Genomic DNA, 11317 nt, shown 5'->3' with positions numbered 1-11317 from the left:
TATAGTTCTTTTTCTTTGATGAGCCCCTGACTGGTTTTGGGATGAGGGTTATGATGGTTTCATAGAATGTGTTCGGTAGTGAACTTTCTCTTTCAATTTCATTGAAAAGTTGGAGGAGTATTGGTGTGAGCTCTGCTTTGAAGGGCTTGTTGAATTCTGCTGTAAAACCCTCTGGTCGTGGGCTTTTCTTAGATGGGAGGTCTCTTATTGCTGTATTTCAATGCTTGATATGGGCCTGTTAAGATGGTTTAACTCATCTTGGTTTAGTTTGGGCCTGTCAATATTTCTGCCACCTTCTCAAACTTATTAGCATATAGTTTTGAGAAGTATTCCCTTATAATATTTTGAATCTTGGTTGTTTCTGTGGTGATATTTCCATTCGCATCTCTGAGTTTATTTATTTGGGTGTGTTCTCTTTTTCTGATAAGATTTGCTAAGGGTCTGTCAATTTTGTTAATTTTTTCGAAGAAGCAACTCTTTGTTTTGTTGATTTTTTTGTATGTTTTTTTGTGGAGTCTAATTCATTTAATTCTGATTTAATTTTAACTATTTCTTTTTGTCTACTGGATTGGGGTTTATATTGCAGCTCTTTTTAAAGGAGGCTCAGTTGTCTCATTTAATTGTTATTTTCAGGTCTCAACAATATGTTGATGTAGGAACTCAAAGCTATAAACTTGCCCTTGCATACTGCCTTTGCTGTGTCCCATAGGAGCTGGTAATTTGTGTGTTCATGTTTGTGGAATATCATGAACATTTGAATTTCCTTTCTAATCTCTTCTTTGACCCACTTGTGATTCAGCAGTGTCTTTTTCAGCCTCCCTATGTTACCAGACTTTCTTAGGTGGCTTTTGGTGTTGAGTTCTAATTTTATTCCCTTGTGGTCTGAGAGAATGCAAGGTATAAGTTCAATTTTTCAGAATTTGGACAAGTTTGCTTTGTGGCCTAAAATGTGGTCTATTTTGGAATATGTTCCATGTGCTGCTGAGAAAAAGTATATTCTGATGGTGCTGGGTGAAATATGCAGCAGGTGTCTGTTAAATCCTATTGATCTATGCAGTTGTTTAAATCTGCAGTTTCTCTGTTGAGAAGAATAGCATGGCCCCTGCGCAAGGATGACATGCAAATTCGTGAAGCGTTCCAAATTTTTACAACAAATGCTAGAGGGATTGTGGCCAGAAGGGAACCCTACTGCATTCTTGGTGGGAGTGTAAACTTGTTCAACCACTTGGAAAACAGTATGGAAGTTCCTCAAAAGATTCCAAATACAGCTCCCCTATGACCCAGAAATCCCACTTTTGGGCATTCACCCAAATGATTACAAACAAAACCATACTAAAACTACCAGCACAACTATGTTTATTGCAGCATTATTTACCATAGGTAAGATATATAACCAACCCAGATGCCCCTCAGTAGATGAATATATCAAGAAAACGTTGTGTGTGTGTGTGTGTGTGTGTGTGTGTGTGTGTGTGTGTGTGTGTGTGAATTCTATCGTCCATCAGAATGAATGACATCACCCAATTTGTTATGAAATGGAAAAACTTAGAAAAAATTATATTAACTGAAGTAAGCCACGTCCAAAGAAACATAGATCCATGGTATCCCTTATTTGCAATAAGTAAATCTATGTCTGTGATAAGCAGAAATGGTCAAAAGCTATATGCATATGACTAGATAAGGTGATGTTAAGCTAAATGAACCTCAAGATAGGAACACAAGTGTTTTTTTTCTTGCTGTTGTTTTTAATGCATTTATAATGTATGATGTTATTTTTTTTTGTTTTTTATATGGTCCTCCCACACACCATAACCCCTGTTTTCACAGTATTTGATGTTGTTGCGCCTGCATCTTGTATATACCCTTCTCTAATTTGGGGAGGGAAAGGGAAAAAACAAAATGCTTAAATAGAGATACAGGTTGACACATTGTAACAATGACATGCACAAGGCACTATGTTGAAAAATGAACTTTACAATTTAGACGGGGTTAGGGTAGAGGGGTGGGGGATGTGAGGAGTGTACTTGTGGAAGTAGAAGGGAAGGGATGGTGGGGGAAAAACAAAGAGGAGCTAACAATTTTTGATAAGAAATGTACTCATTACCTAGCTCATGTAACTGTAAACCCTCTGTAAAGTATTTTACAATAAAAAACGTTTAAAACTGTTCTGAGATAGAATAGTTTATTTCTATTATTTTACCCATATAATAATGTTAACAAAGAAATTAATACAAATCACTGACCTGAAGATATTTTGAATAAGTATGTGTGTGTGTGTGTGCACACGTGCACGGGAGTGCATGTGCATGCCTGTTTGTTGGAGTGCTCAGTTTGAACTCAGGGCTTCAAGGTCTCGCTAGGCCTTTCTTCTCTAGATCGGTGAGCTAGTATAAGAGCTACATCTCCATTCCTGGCCCTTTTCTAGTTCATTTATATTTTAAAAAATAATTTTATGAATTATTTTTTGCCCTGATTGGTTTCCAACACTTATCCAAAATCTCAAGCTCCTCAGTAGATATGCCGAGTGGGCAGGATTACAGGTGTGACCAACCAGAACAAGGCTTTAAGAATAATTTTTAAAGTAGAAGAAACTACTTCACGGAGTCCGCTTTTATCATTTCCTACTTTTAAAGCATTTTGGAGTGATTATATGTGAATTTATTTCGTTTTGGGATTCTTACAAGACAGGAAGTGATGATATTTAAAAGTTTAAGTACTTTTTTAAAAGGATACTAGAACTGTGGGACAGAAAAAATTGGGCTTTCTTTGGACCTCAATTTATAATCTCAGTCTGTGCATGATAACACAATGTCACCAATACAGTCTGTGTTGAAGACAAAATGTGGTAGAAAGCAATTACCATGTGTTGGGTCTTCGTCCGTCTTTGGATGGACAGGGTCCTAGGAAAGGTAAATGCAAAGTGCTGCCTCTTGCCCCTTCCCCAGCCTCCCTTAGCCCAGGAGACAATCAGACGCAGCGGGGAGTCAAACCAAGCAGGAACTCGTTTATTAACAGGGAGCATCCCCTTTTTAAAGCAAAACACTGTGTGGGAGGAGAGGAAATGTAACCAACCAATCACTGAAAGGCCATACCTTATCATGTACCTAAGCTTCCATGAGTTGTTTACACACTGAACCTAAACAAATCCGGCTCTGCCCACTCAACTTCCTCTCAGGGCCATCTTTGCTACCTGTGTTCCACACAGATTTCCCCACACCATGGGCAATAATTGTTATGCTATTAGTTATTGGACAATATGAATATTGAATTGAGAGTATAAGAGAATGGAGAGATTTTACCTACCATTTTTATATTGCTGAAAGGTTTGTGGAAACGTTGACTCATTTCCTCCCTCCTGTATGTTTTTAGGCCATGCACTTAGTTCCTTTAATTACAATTTTCTCAACACTAAAATGGGAATAACATTAGCATTATAGTAAACATTTTCTTAAAAACTAAGAGACATAAAACTGGTGAAATAATTAACATAAACTTCTATGAATGAGGTTTCAGCTTAGCCAGCAGAATTTTTGTTGTTGTTGTTGTTGGTTGTGGGGCTTGAAGTCTGGGCTTGGGCGCTGTCCCTCAGCTCTTCACTTTAAGGCTAGCACTCTACCACTTGAGCCACAGCACCATTTCCAGTTTTCTAGTGTTTTTTTTTTTTTGAGATAAGAGTCTCACAGACTTTCATGCCCAGGCTGGCTTTGAACTGCAATCCTCAAATTTCAGCCTCCCCAGTAGCTAGGATTATAGGTATGAGCCACCAGCGCCGGCTAACAGTTGTTTTGTAATACTAAACAGAATGTGATATATATTACAGAAATCATTACATGTAATGAGAAACCAGAAATAATGTTATCCATTGACTATGCTTTGCTTCCAAGGAAGCCAGTTGGATAACTTCTCATGCTGTAAATCAAACTGGTTATCTTATGTCTTGATAGTGTAAAAATATCAAGGACAGAATAATGAAGGAATGTTGTAGACTGAGGTGAAGTCCATATGAAAATGTGCAAAACTGATAAAACATAAAAGTAACTGAGCAGTATATTGTGTTTTACATCATTTAAGTTAAATTGCAAAGATAGGGAAGACCTAGAAGAATGAATTCTCTTTTTGATATTCTATCGGTCCTTAGCAGGATGAACTCTTTCCTCATTCTAGTAGAGGCATCATCAGATAAGGGAAACTGTATATTTTGGTTGCTTCCTTCAATTTATTCTTCAGTTTGAAATCTGCATTACATGAGACCAGGAAAATTAGACACGCAGGCTTTGGAAAGAGCAATCAGCATAAAATAAATAATATATATATAGCCGTATAAAAGGTCTAACTAAATTGAGTTATATAGTCTCAAGCATAAACACAAAATGATTTAAGCAATGTCATGTTATTAAATATTGAAAAATATTAGGAGTTGCTCATTTTGTCTTTCTACTACCTTGAATTAATTATTGATTTTCTATATAGAGATTACTGATGAGATTAACAAGGAACTTGATTAAAAATGGACAAAAGTTCTAAATAGACATGTTTTCCAAATAGCCCTGAAAATCACCAGTGGGTTTAAAAAGTTGTGTTTAATAACACTTTTATACTAGCTTAATGCTTTCTGAACAGAAGTCATTAGACAAATGCAATTCAAAATTAGTATGATACTACTTCATAACTATTATAATTCTTATAAAAAAAAAAATCAAAGGAACTTGGTGTGGTGGTAAAGGCTTGTAATTCCAAGCATTTGGGAGGTTGGAGTAAGAGGATTTGAGTCTAAGGCCAGTCTGGGGTATTCCACATAGTAAAAATCTGTTCTTTTAAAAACCTCAAAAGGTAATAAAGTTGGTGAGAGTGTGGAGAAAAGGAACTTTTCTACACTCTTTGTCAAAATACAGGGTAGTATTCTCGTTGTAGAAAGTAGTATACATTTTTCTAAAGAAATGCAAAGTTGAAATACCATCTGCCCCACCAATAACATGATTATTTCTTTCTGGGTAACTCATAAATATATCTGTAGTTCATTGTTATTCATATTATTCACAACAGGCAAGATATAAATCGAAGGTAAGTGTTCAACTACAGACTAATAAAGCAACTTTGGTGCATGCACAAATATAGTTTTCTGTTTCATCCTTAAAATAGCAAGAGACTTCGCCCATTATCCACAACTTACAATGACCTGAAGGATGTATTCTAAATGAAGAAAAATGTTGTTTTCTGATCTTTATAAAACCACACACACACACACACACACACACACACACAAAACCTAAAACAACAGAGAAATTTTTCAAAAAGTAAAGCAAACTGCAATTGCTGGGACATTTAGGTCACAATATAGATGATAGTAGATATATAGGATGACCAAGTATAGAGTTGTAATGTACAACATGAGCATACAGGGGAAAACACTGGACTTACATAGGAATGAAGCTAAATAAATAGGAATTATTCTTTATTTTAGGTTGCTCTTTTAGTTTTTCTTCCTTCAGTAATGGATCATATGAACATAATTCTTTAAATATACCTGCCTGTTTTCAGAAACAATAACAAAAATATAGCAATGATGTATGCTCAACATAAAAAAATGTCAAATTAAAATACATGAGATTATCCTTGATATGAACTAATTATTAAAAAATAAGGGAACCCATGGGACTTATGTTTCTTTAAGTCTGGCTTACTTCACTTAATGTGATTTTTCCAAGATCTTCCATTATCTTACAAATGCTGTGGTATCATTATTTCTGATGGAAGCATAGTATTCCATGTGTATGTATGGGTGCATGTGTGTGTGTTACATTTTCATGAGCCATTCATCTACTGAGGGGCAACTGGGTTGATTCCATCTATGTGTGTGTGTGTTACATTTTCTTGAGCCATTCATCTACTGAGGGGCAAATGGATTGATTCCATCTTAGCTATGGTAAATAACACAGTGATAAACATAATTGTGCTGGTAGCTTTAGTGTGGCCTTGTTTGTGGTCACTTGAGTAAATGCCCAGAAGTGTGATTCCTGGGTAATAGGGGAGCATTATTGTGTACATCAAGGATAATCTTAGTAGATGAACAGAATAGCTCAATTGTTATGTACATATGACCATATAAGGTGATTCCAAGTGAAATGAACTCAAAGACAGGAATTTTACTATAACATAGGAAGTAATAAACTACCATACAGATTTTTCAGCCTCATGTCAGTCACTGAAAAGGGAAAACAAAATGCACAATCAGTAAACCAATTGAGAAAAAATAGAAAACTAAACAATTAAGGTGGAGAGATGACTTGGACCAAGAATAACAGATGACACAACTAGGAAACAAATAAAGCAGGTAGGTTTAAAAAGAATTACCCACAATTCTATTAAATATTTTTATATCAAAATTTGTTAGAACTATACTTCAAATCATAGTTTAATAGTATATAATTTTAATAATAGGATACTTATTATTGAATTCTTAATATTGAATGTTTAATATATAATTTTAGTAGCTATAGAAAAGAAGAAAGTGAATCTAATTTTAATGATATATTTCATGAATTGTAAAATTGAGAAGCATTAGAATTTAAACAAATGATATATCATTATTGTTTCATATCTGTGAATTAATGTATTAAAACAAAGTGTATTTTACACTTAGCACTCATTTTAACATCAAATAATACATTATTGCACATGATTCTTGGTATGAGCTGGAAGGATTCATCACTATGGTAAAATTTGCACCACACTACATGAGGGTATGACTCATCTCATCAAGCTTAAATTCTAGAAATTTGATTTCTACATGCATGTTACCTGTCTAGGTGGCATCTATAAAATTATATACAATTATATACACGAGGAGTATTTCAGATGATACATAAAAGTCATATTCTTTAATTAAATTTTTATTATTTTGTACCAAATAAATACTTATAGAGATACTGAATTTCTGAGTAGATGATAGTGTATGTGTGCCAGATTATACATATTGAGGCTTATTTTATATTCTTGACAGTTGCAGTTAATTTTGCATAAGAGGTTAAGTGTATTATATTGGATATATGAAACTAAACTGAATATTTATTCCATTAATCCTATGAAACTTGTCTAATCCCAATATAAATTACCTATGTGTTTGAAGTAATGAAAACAACAACAGATATAAGCAAGATAAATCAGTCTGTATTAGACAAGTACTTTCACCTTTATTTTAATAGTTGGTCCTCTTATACACTACAGAATATTCTTGGGAAAATGTATTCCAGGCTGTCCACAACTGCAGAATATTACGGTTTGATCTTTCATAAGAGAAGGAAGGAAGGGGAAGCTTCTTTCCAAAATTTTGCTCCCAAGGATGTGATCTGTTTTATGGAGGTGAGTTAGAAATGAACATTTTTCACAGTCAACCTTGAGAAGCCATCTTGATATACCATTTCTGTAAGTGGTTACAGAGGATTATTCCTGGATTTCCAAGGATGCCAGATTGCCTCATTTTGAGACAATTAAAAGAGGAAGATAGTCAGCAGATCATTGGGGACCAGAGAAGCTAATACATCGAAGAGTAATCCTAGACCTCTAAAAATCAAACAAACAAACAAAAAACTCCAGTAAGCACTGCCAGTCAAGGCTGCTATCACAGCCTGCATGAAATCAGGCGAAAAACAGAAGTTGAGAGTAATTTAGGTGATAAATAAGATATTTTTGATGAGGCAGACTGAAATGAGACGCCAGAGAGAGGGTCATAAAGACTGATCAGAGAGATTAAAATTGGTCACACAAAGATTGGAAAATAGTATTCCTTGTAGAACAAATAAATCATAGAAGTCCTGTGCATGTAAGAACAAGACAGCAGACCACATTCCAGAAATGCACTTTTTCTTAGACAGCAGCTTAATGAATTGTCAATGGAAATCTTTGAATTCTTAAATATTTGACCACATGTGGAAGAAGGCCAATTGCTGAAGAGAAAGAAAATATCACTCTGTTAGGAGGTCCAATATCACATTAGGAAGTAATAAAGGACAGATTTGTAATAAAAGGAGAAAGCAATTATTCCAAATGAGGTTTTCATTTGTTTTGATGTAAATGTTCTTGATTTAGGGGCTAGCAATTACCATATAATTGATCCAGTCCCTGAAATGAGTTGATTTTGACTGCAGTATTCCCACATGAAGGAAAGTTTACAAATGTCTGATGAAATGAGTCAAGAATGAAGTGTTCTAATAGCGATATCTGAGGTTTAGATACAGGCGAAGAGGTGGATTTTTTTTTTTTTATAAAATTCTCCCATTTTTAGACTGGTGCCAGTGGCTCACAGCTGTAATCCGAGCTACTCAGGAAGCTGAGATCTGAGGACTGCTGTTCAAAGCCAGCCTGGGCAGGAAAGTCCTGGAGACTCATCTCCAATTAACCACCAGAAAACCAGAAGTGGTACTGTAGTTCAAGAAGTAGAGCACTCACCTTGAGTTGAAGAGCTCAGAGACAGTGGCTAAGCATAGACTTCAAGCCCCTCGACCAACAACAACAACAAAAAAAAAATCTTATTTTGGACTGCCTACAGCTTTGCCTAGCATTCAACAAAGAAGCCAGTTCATCACCCACTACATTCAAGTCCTATCCTAGCTGCTGCGAATAGAATGATTTGGTATCTTATGTCAAAAGGTTCATAGTTGAGGAAACAAATACCAGCAGTGGTAACTTTTTTTCCAGTCCTTGAACTCTGGGCCTGGACCCTGAACATTGTTATACTGGTAGCTTTCATGTGAGCTTGTTTATTATTTATTGGATTACTTTCCGTGACAGGAATTATGAGGACATAAGGGAAATCTATGTTTAGTCTTTTGAGAAAAGTCCATACAGCATTCCTGAGTGGTTGAACAAGTTTAATTTCCCTCCAACAGTGTAATAGATTTCCCATTTGGCTACATCCCTGACAGCATTCGCTATTGTCAGTTTTCTTGATAATGGCCATTCTATCTGGGAAGATGTAGATTCTGTCTTGCACTTGTAGATTTGTAGGCACCTTCTACCTACCATAAATGAATAAATTTATGAAACCTATATTGCTCTGAGTGTGCATTCCTTTCTCTTTTCTCTTAGTATAATTTTCCTAAACCTTATGAGATGTTGTGATGTTAATACATGTGGTTACAGTGACAGTTCGGGCTGTCCAGTGGTATCTTGAATTGTCTCTGAGTATGGATGTGGCTGTCTCCAATGTATACTTCTGTTCCTGCTTTTTCCCATGTGGACCTTATTTTCCACACTGCAGCTGTGCTTTTGAATATGTTGGCCAACACAGTCACAGCAGTCACCTGCCTGGCTGGGTAACTTTTCATAGATTTCTGTTTTCTTGTGAAGACAGTATAAAATCTTCTTTTGAATTGTATATCTATATATAATTATAGCTGACTTGGTGTGACCTTTTAGAAGTGGAGTACCTGCTAGGACTCTAAATCTCTATTAGGGAAAGTAACGGTAATTTCCTGTTTTTATTCTGCCATTGTTTTTCCTATTCGTCAGATTTATTTTATATATTGTTGATTGTTTCAAATAATTTAGGATTTGTGATGTTTGTATCAGGTTATTTTTGTTTTTTGTTTGCGTTACTTTGAAATAATGATTTCAGGCTTGTATGAAGAGACAGTAATAATATGAAATTTATTTTATTACATTGAAAGAAAGATAGCAGACATTTTAACCTATTTGTTTGCTACAAGTAAATTAATATTAAACAAAGCTAATTAAAGCAATTACTTATTTACTCTTCAGAGGATGAATATAGAATTCTTGGATATCTTGGAGGAAAAACTTTAGACTCATTACAACTGACGCCTTACATTGAAATTACTGGCTAAACTTTCTTCTTCAGAAAGGCAAAAGCTCCATTTCTTTCATGTTAGTATTATAAAATCATAATAACTGCAGGTTGAATTGTTTTCCTCTGCTAATTTCAATTGCATTCTTCATCCATTAGGTATCTAGGGTTTTGAATGACCAATCCCTTAAAATACCTATATTGCTTATATTGTGATGTAAATCTCAGTAATATTAATATGAATTTAACTTTGAGTCTCATCTTGAGCTACATGCAGTATCAAGCAGGAAACCTGACTATTTTACTCTTTTCTGTTTAATCAATAAATCCATTCTCTTTAGAAATATGTTCTGATCTTTTATATTGATGCAATAAACATCATGTATTTCTAGTACATTTAATGAAATAAATATAAAGTTTAGAACAGGAAGAAACCACACATCATTTTAAAGTCAATCCTTGGGGACTATTTTATATATAAAAATAAAAACAGTGCAATGCACATGTTTATACATAGATAATCTAATGGTTAAGTCAATTAGACACAAGAACTACCACATCAAGTCTCACTATACTTAAAGCCACCAAAATATTAGTGTTTATGACTATCACTCATTTTTAGAAAATGACAAGTCACAACAAAGTTTATATTATATTTCAAATTTAAAAAATGAAAATGACACCCAGATTTGCTGTCAATATCCTCTTTCCTGTAAGACAATTTATTCAGCAGAGAAAAAAAAGTAAGGGTTTGTCACATAGAATGATAGATGTAGAAGCAGATTGTCTTTTCTTAAGATGATAAGTATATGCAAATCATGTGATTTATTCAAAGATACTAAAAAAATTCATGAGAGGATTAGTGATCAGAAGTGATAGGTAAAAGAGTATGTTGGAAGATGGCAGAGGAGAAGCTGGAGGATAAACGAGCTCTAGCATAGAAAGGAGTTTTAGTGTTCTAGTGAACAGTCCTAAGCCAGAAAATCACACCAAGTGTGCCATCACAGGACAGAGAGTTAGGCCAGAGAGGGAAAATCCAGGCAAGGAGACAGATCTGAATACTTGCCAGCAGCCTCGGCTGCAGCAGTGGCAGCGGTGGCCATAGCCGACATACCTGCAACAGAGAGTCCCGGACGAAGGCACCAGATGCGGTGGACAAGCGGATTCTACTCAACACCAGCAAGAACTGACAAGGAGCAGAAATTTTCATCCTGTAGGTCGCAGATCAGAGATGACCCAGGAACTGACTCTGGCTTGAGTAGAAGCCTGACATCCTCACTCTTTCTCAGGGAGCATAGGAGGGAAGGTCACCCCTTCCCCCCACTAGGGGGATCTCCATCTTTGATACTGACAAACGCCTGGCAGAGCAGCTAGCCCCAACTCAGGCCTTGGAAGGAAACAAGAGTCATTTAGCAGGTCACAGGACCCTAATCTGACCTGCCAGGTTCAGCTCCACCCAGGGAAATGTCACCCAGCCCAGGCTGAGCAAGCTCCGCCAGCCCCAGCAGTAGATTT

The 11317-nt window shown here is 35.6% G+C and overlaps 1 pseudogene; it reads left to right on the top strand.

The window, feature by feature from the left end:
* The first annotated feature begins 1053 nt into the window (after positions 1 to 1053).
* On the top strand, positions 1054 to 1147 carry LOC122099933 (annotated as a pseudogene).
* The last annotated feature ends 10170 nt before the right edge of the window (positions 1148 to 11317 follow it).

Source organism: Dipodomys spectabilis, unplaced genomic scaffold (assembly GCF_019054845.1).
Source record: "Dipodomys spectabilis isolate Male_0828 unplaced genomic scaffold, ASM1905484v1 ptg000547l, whole genome shotgun sequence".
Classification (NCBI taxonomy): domain Eukaryota; kingdom Metazoa; phylum Chordata; class Mammalia; order Rodentia; family Heteromyidae; genus Dipodomys; species Dipodomys spectabilis.
This window is presented reverse-complemented; position numbering and strand designations above follow the sequence as displayed.